General features: G+C 42.6%; 1 protein-coding gene across 5 annotated transcripts in view; it reads left to right on the top strand.

Moving 5' to 3' along the window:
• LOC139399943 (tyrosine-protein phosphatase non-receptor type 4-like) overlaps positions 1–17,333 on the top strand; it is a 105,778-nt gene that overhangs the window by 34,769 nt on the left and 53,676 nt on the right. The gene's annotated exons all lie outside the window — the stretch shown is intronic.

The following is a 17,333-nucleotide window of genomic DNA, read 5'->3' on the forward strand; positions in this document are numbered from 1 at the left end:
TTGTGCAACTCTCCCCTATAAAATTTCCAGGACTGTTAGACCACAACATGTTGTTAATCTAAGATGAAAATGACCCCCAGCTGTTCCTGACACCCTCTGCAGGGTGGAGAAGGATGGGGGTTTAGGCCAGGGATGCAGCCCTAGCTCCTCTCACCATGAAATGCCTGACATTCCTACTCAGAGGAGCCTCCCCAAGTGCTGCCCATTTCAAGTACATACTCGCTCACAGGCAGCATCTTTCTAGCTATACATACACACTACACACACTGGGTGCCAATCAGGGACAGTAAATCATAGTGTTCACTGTCTTGATTGCAGCACCATTGTTTTCCCTCCCGATAGAGAGCAGTTGCTGCTGCTGCTAGGTTATTTGAGCGAGGCAGCCAGCCACAGAGAAAATGTTCACCACAGGACATTTCTCTCGATGTTGTCATTGTTCAGAAAGATGGCCACAGAATCATATTTTATGTCAGGGGGAATATAAAAGCGGTTGCACAAAGTCAAACTGTCCCCACATGTTATATAATAGTTATTATGGAACTTCTGAGTGATGTTTTTTTTATTTTTATAATCTCCATCTGTTGCCCCGGTAGCCCAGCTTTAACAGGAGCTCATGACTGGTCTTGGCCGAGCAGCTTAATGAATCAAACTCAACTTTCCTGATTTCCTCCCTCAGTTTCATAGCGATTTGTTCTATGCGGTTCCTGGAAACCCAGCCGTCCCTGGCGTAACAAGAGTTGAATTGATCAGATTTAACCAAGCCTTGTTGTGACTTACATAGCCTGACTGAACAGATCTTTTGAATGTGAGTGGAAATTCATAATCCAAGATGGAGAGTTGAGAGAAGGGAGGAGGAGAGAGGGGGAGGAAGGGGATAGTAAGGAAGGGCCTGAGTGATTGTTGGTGTCAGACAGGTCAATGTAAATATTCTCATTCCTGGTTGTCTGGGTGGGTGTAAAGTGGGGAAAGGTAGGGTATGTGCTTAACTATACGTTCATGCATGCATACATTGTGAGGTGCTTTCTGGACAAGCTTAAAAGGGTGTGCGAACATGGTGTTGTGTATCGGGTGTGACGCTTGACTGTGTGTGTAGCCCCATGCCATATCCTCAGCCCTGGCCTCCCACTTTAGAACTCCCCTCCCAGGGGACCACTCAGAGACTCCTCTCCCTGCCTGCCCCCTTCTCTCCCTGCCTGCCTGTGTCCAGGGTTAAAGTTCTGTCACTGCGACGGATTTCCGTCCTATGGATTCTAGAGGTCGTTTAAAAATGCTGCTTTGGAGATGAGACTGATACAGAATTGTCTGTTCTACGAAATAAATTCCCAAATAATTGTTTTTGCAAATAGACTTACGCTGTGTGCACTGAACTGACAGCAAGGTTGAGATTAATCGGAAGGGCCGATTTTAATTTGAGCCGATTTCAAGTTTTCATAACAATCGGAAATCTGTATTTTTGGGCGGCGATTTTAAAAAATATATATTTATTTTAATGTTATTATAAAAATAAAACATTTTTTATACCTTTTAATTTAACTAGGCAAGTCAGTTAACACATTCTTATTTTCAATGACGGCCTAGGAACGGTGGGTTAACTGCCTCGTTCAGGGGCAGAACGACAGATTTTCACATTGTCAGCTCGGGGGATCCAATCTTGCAACCTTACAGTTAACTAGTCCAACGCAATAACGACCTGCCTCTCTCTCGTTGCACTCCACAAGGAGATTGCCTGTTACGCAAATGCAGTAAGGTAAGTTGCTAGCTAGCATTAAACTTATCTTATCAAAAACAATCAATCATAATCACTAGTTAACTACACATGGTTGATGATATTACTAGATATTATCTAGCGTATCCTGCGTTGCATATAATCTGAGCATACAAGTACCTGACTGAGCGGTGGTAGGCAGAAGCAGGTGCGTAAACATTAATTCAAACAGCACTTTTGTGAGTTTTGCCAGCAGCTCTTCGTTGTGCGTCAAGCATTGCGCTGTTTATGACTTCAAGCCTATCAACTCCTGAGATGATGCTTGTGTAACCGAAGTGAAATGGCTAACTAGTTAGCGCGCTAATAGCGTTTCAAACATCACTCGCTCTGAGCCTTCTAGTAGTTGTTCCCCTTGCTCTGCATGGGTAACGCTGCTTCGATGGTGGCTGTTGTCGTTGTGTTGCTGGTTCAAGCCCAGGGAGGAGCGAGGAGAGGGACGGAAGCTATACTGTTACACTGGCAATACTAAAGTGCCTATAAGAACATCCAATAGTGAAAGGTTAATGAAATACAAATGGTATAGAGGGAAATAGTCCTATAATTCCTATAATAACTACAACCTAAAACGTCTTACCTGGGAATATTGAAAACCACCAGCTTTCATATGTTCTCATGTTCTGAGCAAGGAACTGAAACGTTAGCTTTCTTACATAGCACATATTGCACTTTTACTTTCTTCTCCAACACTTTGTTTTTGCATTATTTAAACCAAATTGAACATGTTTCATTATTTACTTGAGGCTAAATTGATGTATTATATTAAGTTAAAATAAGTGTTCATTCAGTATTGTTGTAATTGTCATTGTTACAAAGAAAGAAGAAAAATAAAAAACGGCAGATTAACCGAAAAAAATCATAATCGGTCGACCTCTAATTTAAATAGTCTAATGTGCACAACTCAAACAGTTGTGTGTCGCTGCTGAAAAAGACATCCTGAGTGATCAAGTATAGGCTTTGAATGAATGTTATTAAAACAAAATCAGACGACCCCATAGTAGAATAGTTGACCTATTTTCCTAGTCGGCTTGTGTTCAATGCGAGAGAAATATTAATCTTGATGCGCATTCTAGTTGCGAGAGCCATAGGGAGGGAAACATATTCTAACAAGCAGTCAGTGCACAACAATTCTTATTGCAATAGTGGGAAAAACACATTTGAAAGCAGTTTTGGCCTTTGTTAAAAAAAATAGGTTAAAATCATAAACAAGTATGTGGATTAGAAATGTTGTAAAGAATAAAATGGACATAACCCCCAATCTATCATTAATATTAAAGCTTTCCATTGCTTCCCCATTCATTTCTCTACGCCTACAATTGCCCGCGTGGCTTAGTAACTGCAGTTTTTTTAAACAACTGAAGTTTTGAAGCATGGTTTAGGCGCAGTTGGGCAACGGAGTTCTTAGAGGCAATGGTGTCTTAAAAGTGCAATGACATGCTTTGTAATATTAAACAAAAAAAATCAAATTTTCGAGTGAATAATTTTAAATAATTAATAATAACAATCAAGATGTGTTCAATAGGATAAATGCAGATGGACTAAGCCATTAAGGTTGACTCAGATTTGCCAGAAATGCTCCTTAAAGGGGCTCTATGCTCCTCTGTAAACTGCTCATCTCTGTATACCCGTTGCAAGACCCATTGGTTGATGCTTATTTATAAAACCCTCTTAGGCCTCACTCCCCCCTGCGATATAGTTGAAGTCGGAAGTTTGCATACACTTAGGTTGGAGTCATTAAAACAGTTTTTTTTTCAAACACTCCACAAATTTCTTGTTAACAAACTATAGTTTTGTCAAGTCGGTTAGGATATCTACTTTGCATGACACAATTTTCCCAACACTTGTTTACAGACAGATTATTTCACTTATAATTCATTGTATCACAATTCCAGTGGGTCAGAAGTTTACTTACACTAAGTTGACCGTGCCTTTAAATGATGTCACGGCTTTAGAAGCTTCTGATAGGCTAATTGACATAATTTGAGTCAATTGGAGGTGTAGATGTTGATGTTTTTCAAGGCCTACCTTCAAACTCAGTGCCTCTTTGCTTGACATTGGAAAATCAAAATAAATCAGCCAAGACTTCAGAAAAATAATTGTAGACCTCCGGTTCATCCTTGGGAGCAAAAATAATTGTAGACCTCTGGTTCATCCTTGGGAGCAATTTCCAAACACCTGAAGGTACCACGTTCAGCTGTACAAACAATTGTACGCAACTATAAACACCATGGGACCTCTCGGCCATCATACCGCTCAGGAAGAGGACGCCGTCTGTCTCCTAGAGATGAACGTACTTTGGTGCGAAAAGTGCAAATCAATCCCAGAACAACAGCAAAGGACCATGTGAAGATGCTTGAGGAAATGGGTACAAAAGTATCTACCGTGAGCAACATAATTCATTGGACAGTGACCATTTTTTGTTATTTTGGTTTGGTACTCTAGCACTTTGAGTTTGAAAGGATAGAATGAGGGTGAAGTGCAGACTGTCAGCTTTAATTTGAGGGTATTTTCATACATACCGGATGAACAGTTTAGAAATTATAGAAGATTTTGTACGTAGTCTCCCCCCCCCCCCCATTTTCAGGCATCAAAACTTTGGACAGTTTAACATAATGTAGAATAAAGTAATCATTGTTAATATTTGGTCGCATATCCTTTGCATGCAATGACTGCTTGAAGTCTGCGATGCATCGACATCACCAGATGCTGGGTATCTTCCCTGGTGATGCTTTCTCAGGCCTGAACGGCAGCCATCTTCAGTTCCTGCTTGTTTCGGGGACTAACTGCCTTCAGTCTCTTCTTCAGCATGTAAAATGCATGTTCAATTGGATTCAGATCCGGTGATTCACTTGGCCAGTCAAGGATTTCCCCTTTTTGGCCATCAAAAACCCCTTCGTTGCTCTAGCAGTATGTTTAGGGTCATTGTTTTGCTGCATGATGAAGTGCCGTCCAATGAGTTTGGGGGCATTTGGTTTTATCTGAGCAGATAAAATATTTCTGAAGACTTCAGAATTCATTGTTCTACTTCTGTCTGCAGTCACATCATCGATGAAGACAAGCCATAACACCCCCTCCACCATGTTTCACAGATGATGGTGGTATGCTTTGGATCATGGGCATGTCTTTTTTTTTTCTCCCCACACTTTCCTCTTTCTATCACACTGGTACATGTTAATCTTTGTCTCATCTGTCCACTACTTTTTTTCCAGAACTCTTGGGGCTGTTTTTAGGTGCTTTTTAGCAAACTGTAATCTAGCCTTTCTGTTCAGGCTTATCAGTGGTTTGCATCTTGTAGTGTACCCTCTGTAGTCCTGCTGGTGTAGTCTTCTACGTATGGTTGACTTTGACACATCTACACCTGCATCCAGGAGAGTGTTTTTGATCAGGGTTTTTGCAATGTTCCTGATTGATTGATGTTCATTTCTGAGCCTTATGACGGCCAGCTTCATTTGCATCGACACTGCTGTCTTATGTTGTCACACCCCAACAACAACCTCCAAAGGCAACAGCAAAATCTAGAATCAATACTATTCATCAACAGCTCTCCTGCATTCACTAACGTCACAAATGAATACACCTGCTTAACGACATATCTGTGAAGCCAATTCAACAAATACTTGCAGTACCTTAAAATGGGGGGACCATGTACAAAAGGTGCTGTCATTTCTAAACGGATCATCCGATATGTATGAAAATACCCTCAAATTAAAGCTGACAGTCTGCACTTCATCCTCATTGTCGTTGTATCCTTTCAAACTCAGTGCTAGAGTACAGAACCAAAATAACAAAAATACTCACTGTCCAATGAATTATGGTGCTCACTGTATATCCACAGTAAAATTAGTCCTATATCAACATAACCTGAAAGGCCGCTCAGCAAGGAAGAAGCCACTGCTCCAAAACCGCCATTAAAATGCGCCAGACTACCGCTTGCAACTGCACATGGGGACAAAGATTCTACTTTTTGGAGAAATGTCCTCTGGCCTGATGAAACAAAAATAGAACTGTTTGGCCATAATGACCATCGTTATGTTTGGAGGAAAAAGGGGGAGGCTTGCAAGCCGAGGAACACCATCCCAACCGTGAGTACGGGGGTGGCAGCATCATGTTGTGGGGGTGCTTTGTTGCAGGAGACTTGTGCTCTTCACAAAATAGATGGCATCACGAGGGATGAAAATGATGTGGATATATTGAAGCAACATCTCAAGACATCAGTCAAGAAGTTAAAGCTTGGTCGCAAATGGGTCTTCCAAATGGACAATGACGCCAAGCATACTTCCAAAGTTGTGGCAAAAAGGACAACAAAGTCAAGGTATTGGAGTGGCCATCACAAAGCCCTGACCTCATCTATAGAACATTTGTGGACAGAACTGAAAAAGCATGTGCGAGCAAGGAGACCTACAAACCTGACTCAGTTAGACCAGCTCTGTCAGGAGGAATGGGCCAAAAGCTTGTGAAAGACTACCTGAAACGTTTGACCCAAGTTAAACAATTTAAAGGCAATGCTACCAAATTCTAATTTAGTGTATGTAAACTTCTGACCCACTGAGAATGTGATGAAATAAATAATAGCTGAAATAAATCACTCTCTCTTATTCTGACATTTCACATTCTTAAAATAAAGTGGGGATCCTATCTGACCTAAGACAGGGGATTTTAACTAGGATTAAATGTCAGGAATTGTGAAAAAAGGAGTTTAAATGTGTATGTTAACTTCTGACTTCAACTGTATCTACTGCAGCCCTCATCCTCCACATACAACACCCATTCTGCCAGTCACATTCTGTTAATTGTCCCCAAAGCGCACACGTCCCAGGGTCTCAGCTTTTCAGTTTGCTGCAGCTAGCGACTGGAACGTGCTGCAACAAACACTCAAACCTGACAGTTTTATCTCAATCTCTTCATTCAAAGACTAATGGACACTCTTACTGACAGTTGTGGCTGCTTTGTGTGATGTATTGTTGTCTCTACCTTCTTGCCCTTTGTGCTGTTGTCTGTGCCCAATAACATTTGTACCATGTTCTGTGCTGAAACCATGTTGCTTCTAGGCTGTGTTGTCTTAGGTCTCTCTTTATGTAGTGTTGTAGTGTCTCTTGTCGGGATGTGTGTTTTGTCTTATATATTTATTTTCCCAGGGTCCTGGACTCCCAAAGCGTAGGGACTGGAATTGGTCAAACTCGTATTTTAATTGGATAGTTTATTTTTTTGTCTGCATCACGTATGAAGGAAGTTAGAGGTTGTTTTGCGAGGCTACAGGACTTATGCTAGTTAGCAACTTCCTTCCACGAGCAATGTTCCCTTTATTTTTTTTTCAGGACTGAGAAAATGTCAGGTCTGCTGAGCGTGAACTTGAACGTTGTGAAAATGATGTGCAACTCCCGTTGCGGGTTTACTGTGAACACTGACATGCTGACCACAATGTCTGCATTGCGTGTACACATGCATGTTATTAATTTCATCCAAACTTCTTACGTGCATCATATACGTAGCCAGGCGCTAAAATAGAAATTGCTTCTATTTTTGACGCTTGACGTGCTGCTAGTCCCACCTTTTACATCTCCTCATTGGTTTTTAAGAGCATTTAACCACGTGGGGATTGAAAGCTGAACTGAGGTCCACACTCCAGTCCAGTTGGTGGTGATAATGCACCTTAAAGGTGGTTGCCAACCGCCATATAAAGTCCACAGAAAAAGACGGAAGGAGGAGAGATTAGTAGGAACTGTTTCCCCTTTTATGTGTATTGTCACAGTATTGGTTGATGATATCCAAGATGGAATAGCAGTCAGATGTCCTTGTCCTCCCCGTGTGTGTGTGTGTGTGTGTGTATTTACATGTAAATAAATATATATATAGATATATATATATATATATTTCTTCGCATATCTTTTATATATTTTCTTTTCCAAAAACTCAACTTCAAAACACTCTCCTGCAACCCGCCTCACCAATTTAAAAAATATATATATATATATATTATTTATCTCAAATCTGAAATCCACAATAGAAGCTAGCCTGAAGCTAGCCAGAGGCTAGCCAGGAGCTAGCCAGGAGCTAGCCAGTTTACTGGCTAACGTTAGTATTTAGCTAACCACGGTTGATGGTCAACAGCTATCCTTTAGCTCGAAAAGCTATCGCCAGTTTTGTTCAACGTGACTCAGACCAGAATATACCGGACCTATTTTTCTCTCCATATCCCCGGATTTCAACCGAAAGCTCTTAATATTTACACCTGGATCTCGCAGCTAGCTAGCTGCTATCCGTGTGTTACGAATCCCTTTTGGCCCGACAGTCTAGGGGGGATGGTAATGAGACGCGTAACATAACTCATGCAAATTATAGTTGTGACAAAGTAAAAGTGTGAACGTAATAACCAGGACAACTGAAATAATACCGTCAAACTCAGGGTTTATTTATAAACACACGGTAATGGGGGGAGCAGGAAAAAGGGGCTGAGCTGGACCCAAGGAAAGAAACAATAAGTATTCAAAACACCCCTAAGCTAGACTAGCCTACTTTAACAGCTAACTAACTAACCAAAAATACAGTGGGTGGTCCGTCCAGTTCTAACTAGTGTGTTTAACAAAGTTTACCTACGGGTAGTGTATGCCCATGGGCGACTTGTCTTGGTTTCCCCTTTTCCCACCAGCAACAAACAAACACCATAACCAAAACAATACTCACAGGTGATGACAAAGTGATTTGGAGGTGCTCAAACTAAAGAAGAGGTTAAGACGCAAAGAGAGAGATCTACATACATGGCATTTACAAAGAGATTGCTACTGAAATCTATCAAGAACAGAGATCTACCAACATGGCATTACAAAGAGATTGAGCTCCAGAGCAAACAAATGATGGGGTTTTTAAACCATGGGGAAGGAACTGTGATAGGGTAGGAAACAGGAGGAGGTGTGTCTTCTGATTGATGGGCTGATTGTTGACTGATTGGGGAGTGATGATTTTCACCTGTGAGGGGAGAAGGAGAGAAAAGAAACACACACACAGGATACACACACAGGATACTTGTATCCGTAACACCGTGTAACTATTGGCTTACGTCGGTCCCAGAGCAAACTTAAATTATTCCGGAGCTAGCCAGCTGACGAGTTCCATCAGCCACTCCTGGGCTACTATAACCTATCCGGACCCGTTTTACTGCCGATGCGGAGCCCCACCGGGCCTTCACGACTGGACTACCGACATTATCTGCACGAGGGAGTTATCCAACTGGCTCCTCCGTCGTGACGTTACCTGAACGCCCATCTGTGGCCCATCTAATCGTTAGCTGTCTTATCGGCTGCTATCTGAATAGGTCTCTCAGACAATTTTTCTTGGGTCACTATAACTATATCTATTTTGCCAATTGGATTGATCCCCTCTACCACACGGAACCCCACTAATCTACTAATGGAAACGTACGAAGTGGCTAAAAACAGAACACCGTCCTACGCTAGCTTGCTACCGATGACCCGGCTAGCTGTCTGAATCGCCGTTACCCCAACCAACCTCACTACTAACTGGACCCTTATGATCACTCGACTAAGCATGCCTCTCCTTAATGTCAATATGCCTTGTCCATTGCGGTTCTGGAGAGTGTTTATTGGCTTATTTCACTGTAGAGCCTCTAGCCCTGCTCATTATACCTTATCGAACTTTTCAGTTCCATCACCCACACATGCGATGACATCACCAGGTTTCAATGATGTTTCTGGAGACTATCTCTCTCATCACTCAATACCTAGGTTTACCTCCACTGTATTCACATCCTACCATACTTTGTCTGTACATTATAACTTGAAGCTATTTTATCGCCCCCCCAGAAACCTCCTTTTACTCTCTGTTCCGGACGTTCTAAACGACCAATTCTCATAGCTTTTAGCCGTACCCTTATCCTACTCCTCCTCTATTCCTCTGGTGATATAGAGGTGAATCCAGGCACTGCAGTGCCTAGCTCCACATCTATTCCCGAGGCGCTCTCTTTTGATGACTTCTGTAACTGTAATAGCCTTGGTTTCATTCATATTAACATTAGAAGCCTCCTCCCTAAGCTTGTTTTATTCACTGCTTTAGCACACTCTGCCAACCCGGATGTTCTAGCCGTGTCACCCTCATAGATATCATCCTAACCAACTTGCCCTCTAAATACACCTCTGCTGTTTTCAACCAAGATCTCAGCGATCACTGCCTCATTGCTTGCATCCGTAATGTGTCAGCGGTCAAACGACCTCCACTCATCACTGTCAAATGCTCCCTGAAACACTTCAGCGTGCAGGCCTTTCTAATCGACCTGGCCGGGGTACCCTGGAAGGACATTGACCTCATCCCGTCAGTAGACGATGCCTGGTTATTTTTTTAAAAATGCCTTCCTCACCATCTTAAATAAGCAAGCCCCATTCAAGAAATAAAGAACCAGGAACAGGTATAGCCCCTGGTTCTCTCCAGACCTGACTGCCCTTAACCAACACAAAATCATCATTTGGCGCTCTGCATTAGCATGAAACAGCCCCCCGTGATATGCAACTTTTCAGGGAAGCTATAAACCAATACACACAGGCAGTTAGAAAAGCCAAGGCTAGCTTTTTCAAGCAGAAATTTGCTTCCTGCAACACAAACTCAAAAAAGTTCAGGGACACTGTAAAGTCCTTGGAGAATAAGAACACCTCCTCCCAGCTGCCCACTGCACTGAGGATAGGAAAAAACACTGTCACTACAGATAAATCCACTAAAATTGAGAATTTCAATAAGCATTTTTCTACGGCTGACCATGCTTTCCACCTGGCTACCCCTACCCCGGTCAACAGCACTGCATCCCCCACAGCAACTCGCCCAAGCCTTCCCCATTTCCCCATCTCCCAAATCCAGTCAGCTGATATTCTGAAAGAGCTGCAAAATCTGGACCCCTACAAATCAGCCAGGCTAGACAATCTGGACCCTTTCTAAAATTGCAACCCCTATTACTAGCCTGTTCAACCTCTTTCGTGTCGTCTGAGCTTCCCAAAGATTGGAAAGCAGCTGCGGTAATCCCCCTCTTCAAAGGGGTGGACACTCTTGACCCAAACTGCTACAGACCTATATCTATCCTACCCTGCCTTTTCTAAGGTCTTCGAAAGCCAAGTCAACAAACAGATTACCGACCATTTCGATTCCCACCATACCTTCTCCGCTATGCAATCTGGTTTCAGAGCTGGTCATGGGTGCACCTCAGCCACTCTCAAAGTCCTAAACGATATCTTAACCGCCATCGATAAGAAACAATACTGTGCAGCCGTATTCATTGACCTGGCCAAGGCTTTCGACTCTGTCAATCACCACATCCTCATCGGCAGAAGCGATAGCCTTGGTTTCTCAAATGATTGCCTCGCCTGGTTCACCAACTATTTATCTGATAGAGTTCAGTGTGTCAAATCGGAGGGCCTGTTGTCCGGACCTCTGGCAGTCTCTATGGGGGTGCCACAGGGTTCAATTCTTGGACCAACTCTCTTCTCTGTATACATCAATGATGTCGCTCTTGCTCCTGGTGAGTCTCTGATCCACCTCTACGCAGACGACACCATTCTGTATGCTTCTGGCCCTTATTTGGACTGTGTTAACAACCCTCCAGACGAGCTTCAATGCCATACAACTCTCCTTCCGTGGCCTCCAATTGCTCTTAAATACAAGTAAAACTAAATGCATGCTCTTCAACCGATCGCTGCCTGCACCTGCCCGCCCGTCCAACATCACTACTCTGGATGGTTCTGTCTTAGAATATGTCGACAACGACAAATACCTAGGTGTCTGGTTAGACTGTAAACTCTCCTTCCAGACTCACATCAAACATTCAATCCAAAGTTAAATCTAGAATTGGCTTCCTATTTTGCAACAAAGCCTCCTTCACTCATGCTGCCAAACATGCCCTTGTAAAATTGACCATCCTACCGATCCTCGACTTTGGCGACGTCATTTACAAAATAGCGTCCAATACCCTACTCAATTAATTGGATGCAGTCTATCACAGTGCCATCCGTTTTGTCACCAAAGCCCCATATACTACCCACCACTGCGACCTGTACACGCTCGTTGTCTGGCCCTCGCTTCATACTCGTCGCCAAACCCACTGGCTCCAGGTCATCTACAAGACCTTGCTAGGTAAAGTCCCCCCTTATCTCACCTCGCTGGTCACCATAGCAGCACCCACCTGTAGCACGCGCTCCAGCAGGTATATCTCCCTGGTCACCCCCAAAACCAATTCTTTTTTTGGCCTCCTCTCCTTCCAGTTCTCTGCTGCCAATGACTGGAACAAACTGCAAAAATCTTTGAAACTGGAAACACTTATCCCCCTCACTAGCTCTAAGCACCAGCTGTCAGAGCAGCTCATAGATTACTGCACCTGTACATAGCCCATCTATAATTTAGCCCAAACAACTACCTCTCCCCCTACTGTATTTATTTATTTATTTTGCTCCTTTGCACCCCCATTATTTCTCTCTACTTTGCACATTCTTCCAGTGCAAATCTACCATTCCAGTGTTTTATTTTTATTTTTTACTTGCTATATTGTATTTACTTCGCCACCATGGCCTTTTTTGCCTTTACCTCCCTTATCTCACCTCATTTGCTCACATTGTATATAGACTCATTTTTCTACTGTATTATTGACTGTATGTTTGTTTTACTCCATGTGTAACTCTGTGTCGTTGTATGTGTCGAACTGCTTTGCTTTATCTTGGCCAGTTCACAATTGTAAATGAGAACTTGTTCTCAACTTGCCTACCTGGTTAAATAAATAAATAAAAAGTAGAGCAAAACACGATTTTGTGTGACTCAAAATGGGTCAAAAGTCTACAAAGATCTAGAATAAATGCGTTGTGCATTTCAGTTAAAATAACAACTCCCATGTTTATATCACAGGACAAATTAGCTAGCAACAAACAGCAAGCTAGCTAAATGTCCATGTTTTTGTGTATTTTTACCTGTCCCCAAATTTTAATATAGTTGGTTCAGAGTTTGTTTTGTCATATTTCAACCAGCATGTCCTAATCGCGTCTGGTGTGGATGGACAAAATCAGTATGTGGACACATTCACATGTCTGGTTTTGTCAGCATGTAAGGCTCTACCTGCTTTACGTTAGTTTTAAGTGACCAAGTAGGCAACTGTGGCTTTTTGATCATAATGTAGGCCTACCAGAGTGGTCAACCATCAAACTTTGAGTACATCCATCCTATAACATTTTAACATAGAACAGCTATTTCCATCATTCAGCCGACAGTAGCAGCCAATGTGTGGTGTTCAATGTAGGCATACATACCATGAGACTTTTGAAATTAACCTGTTTATCCACTTCTTCCTCAGTTATGGTGACTGAAAATGTTGTTTGATGCAAGAAACCACTTTGCAAAATACGATTCATTATTATTCCCATACCATTATTAGAGAATCAGACAAGTTATGCTATGCTCTGCCTATTGGCTACTTAGCTTATTCAAGACGTCTCAAAATACAACACTGCCCCTTTAAGACAAGAAACTTGACTTGACTTTTCAAAGTTGGCTAGAAATGCATACATTTTGTGCTCTTGTTGGAAGCAACCACTCAACCATTTGACTAGAAATTAGCTATAACATGGTTAACAACGCACTAACTAGCAAATATTATGAACAAATATGCACATGTGGCTACATGTAGCTTTCGCTTTGATCTCAAAACATTGATTCGCAACTGCTCATACTGTAGCCTTAACACAGTCTAGTTCAAGATCAATGGCACAGATCCATTTGGCAGTGGCTGTTCCCATATAGGCCTACTGCAGCTCTGATTGGTTATGGGGCACCGGTCTATGGAGAGTGTGGGCCTGAGTCGTTCCTGTCCTACTCCGATGCGCTCTGCCTACAACAAAATCAGTTAGTTAGTTTTGCATACTATGTCTTGCATAGTTTTTGTTAAGGTATGCTACATTGAAAGTGGCTAATGCGTTGCTCGATCACAATTCCCACAGTAGAGTGAAATGTTGCTAGTGTTAACTAAAGGGGAAAACTAGAAAATTGAGTGAAGTTCAATCTAGTGCTTCTCTGCAAGGCTGTCTGAGAGTTGCGTGTGTGCAGTTTAGAGAGAACATTGTCCAAGAGTTCATCTGACTTGGTAAGTAGTTAAAGGGCCTCTTTGACAAAATCCCAAACTAATTATAATTTCCCCTTAAAAGCATGGTCATTACTTTTTTTACATGAAAGGTGAGTTTAACTTGGCCCCCGACAATAGATCAGAGAGCGACAATCAAGCGGATTTATTTTCAACCCGTGTATCTGTTTTCTGCTGCTCCTGGACAAGCTGCCTCATGTCTTTCCACATTTCCCTCATTCCTCCAGGCTTAGGCTCTAGCAGTGCCCCAAGCCTCTTTTTAAAGACTTTACTAGAGATCCGTCTAGCTTTATGTCTTATGATTGCAACCATGTACAGTATGTTTAAATGTGAATACTATATTGTGTGTTTATGTTCATACTTGTTATCTCATACACAAACTTCTGTGCATTGACACCACATCTACTTTAGAGATCTTTCATTCAGACCCCTGGCCTGCATTGACCCTAACATTCCCCCTCTCCTCCCTCGCTAGTCCAGTCCTCACCATCTCAGGCGCTGGCTCACAGATAGAAGTGTGACTATTGATGAAGATCAGCACAAGACTGGTTGTTTGGCCCTGCCTGCCGAGTCGTTCACCCCCCCACCCACCCAGTCTTCAGTGGGGATCTCAGAATAGGCCCATTGCCATTCTCCTCCATAGATGGGCTAGCCCTCTAGTCAAGTTCTCTCAAGTTGCCTCCCAGATAACTGAAGTATCTTTCAAGACATGTGTTAATCTAACTTTCCCATTCATTCTAATTACCTCAGTGTCCACCCAGTCTTAAGATAACAACATTGAGACAAGAAACGTCAGCAAGTTAACTAGCATGCAATGAGAAGATAAGAGTCGTTTAAATTAACCTCCTTCCCATGCTTCAGAGTGCTGTCCTATCAACGTGTGTGTGTGCGTTTGTTTGGCTGCATTTGCACATTTGTCCTGAGGCTTTTAGAAAGCCAGCGAGGAGGAGACGGCAGCCTGAGAGCTTGCTAGAGTAACACAAAAGAAAGGGCCCACATCCAGTCAGAACAACCACTTCAGACAGTCAAGGAGCAGCAAATAACACAGAAGTAAAGCATTGGAATAGATTAGGAAATGTCACAATTCCATGCTGGCTGAAAATTATTTTCGTGATGTGAAATTTAGGCTCCCAAATCCACGGTCCTCTACTCTCGGCAGTGGGTACTTTTTTTAAAAGAATAACCGACAATGACAGATTATTTTACCAAGGTTTTGTCTTGGCGCAACTAGCCTACAGCTGAACATTTTGGTTTTCTGTAGGCCTGTGAGAGACTATTTCCGTGGTGCCTAGCCTATTGGTTGTAAAGCACAACAACCACACAGTTAATTGGTCTCCATACTACACACCGAGCATTGAGTCAGCTGTGTGAATGTTGAATTCCATGCTGCTACAGTACCCAAGATATATGTCAGAGACACAGTCACATCCCCCAGGGTGACGCGGAGATGGCGTGTGACTCTGTTTGCCCTCCATGTGACGTCTGGCTCAGGTTCCCATGCATAACTTTACCAGTGTTTTGTTCTCAACAGAGACATCTGATTGGCCCACTGGCGAGGGTACCAGGGCACAGGCCCCGGGGGAATCCTAGACTGTCAGGTGGCGCTCCTCACTGCCGCCGCTGCTCCTCTCCTCTTTTCCTTCTCCCACTACACCTCCCACTACCTTTTATTATGAATCATCTTCGTATTAACTCTCATATCAGCTCTAGAAGCAACGGCAGCGTTATCTTTCTTGGGAATTTGAAGAGCTCCTTGTTTGGCTTGTTTTCCGTCTAGATTAGAACATGAGAGGAGTAGAGATGCTGAGTAAGGGTTGATGGGTTCACATACCAGTACTCTTTATTGAAAGTATTTAGACCATGATTTATCGTCACTTAGTTGAAGGGGAAATTATTTTATATCAAATTGTACAACAGCTGATAAAACGAACACTGTAAAAGTGATTAGTATTCTTTCCTGTTACTTGCTGGTTGAAAATACAATCTTCGCAGGACATTCTAATCAGCAGGGTTGCATGGATGTGAATTTTGGCTTTCCGTTGTGATACACCGATGCGGTAAATTTGTTAATAGACCAATAGGAAAGCGTTCCAGGTTGGATAAATTAAATATTTAAGGGGACTATAAAAAGTTACCATCACTCTGCGGTCTTTGTCTCCCTCTCATTCAGATCACTTGATTATATTGACCTGGTGATTTAGAAAGCTGAAGTCACCCCCAGCTCACAGGGACCTACTAATCCCGCAGTGGCTAACACAGCAGGGTCAGTGCCAGCCAGAGGGAGAGAGAGGTGTCGCCCTCTGGTATCCTCTAGCCAGGGTTGAGCGCGTAATTGACAGTCAACAGCCCAGGGCTGCCAGTCTGCTGTCTCTCAGCTGAGACTGCAGCTCTGTGTCAACACCACCACCATCCACTCACTGGCACAACACTGCTGTGATGCGAGTCTCAGGCGAAGCAGGGGGAGAGAAGGGGGAGGAGAGGGCAGAAGGGAGACAAGTGGTTGTCACTGTCCCTAATGGGACTGAGCCAGGGTAGACAGACAGTGCAACCACTCCGGCCTGGCTGTCATGGAGACTTGTGGCATGTGGATTTAACTTGGAGACGCGAACACAGTCTGACCCCCCCCCCCCCTCAAATCTATGCATAGTCACTTTACCCCTACCTACATGTACTAATTACCTCGACTAACCCGTACCCCTGTATATAGCCTTGTTATTTTGTTACTTTCTTTTTTTTACTTTTAATTTATTTGATAAATGGGTTTTTTAAACTTGAACTGCATTGTTGGTTAAGAGCTTGTAACTAAGAATTTCACGGTAAGGTCTACCTACACCTGTTGTATTTGGCATGTGACAAATAAAATTTGATTTGACATACACTACCGGTCCAAGGTTTTCTAAAACCTACTCAGTCAAGGGGGTTTTCTTTATTTGTACTATTTTCTACATTGTAAAATAGTAGTGAAGACATCACAAATATGAAATAACACATATGTAATCATGTAGTAACCAAAACTGTTAAACAAATCAAAATATATTTTATATTTGATTCTTTAAATAGCCACCTTTTGCCATGATGACAGCTTTGCACACTCTTGGCCTTCTCTCAACCAGCTTCATGATGCAGTCACCTGGAATACATTTCAATTAACAGGTGTGCCTTGATAAAAGTTAATTGGTGGAATTTCTTTCCTTAATGCTTTTGAACCAATCAGTTGTGTTGTGACGACAAGGTAGGGGTGGTATACAGACGATAGCCCTATTTGGTAGAAGACCAAGTCCATATTATGGCAAAAACCGCTCAAATAAGCAACAGTCCATTTACTTTAAGACATGAAGGTTAGGCAATGCGGAAAATTTCATTTACTTTGAAAGTTTCTTTCAAGTGCAGTCGCATAAACCATCAAGCGCTATGATGAAACTGGCCCTCATGACGACCGCCACAGGAATGGAAGACCCA

This window comes from Oncorhynchus clarkii, chromosome 3 (assembly GCF_045791955.1).
Source record: "Oncorhynchus clarkii lewisi isolate Uvic-CL-2024 chromosome 3, UVic_Ocla_1.0, whole genome shotgun sequence".
Lineage (NCBI taxonomy): Eukaryota > Metazoa > Chordata > Actinopteri > Salmoniformes > Salmonidae > Oncorhynchus > Oncorhynchus clarkii.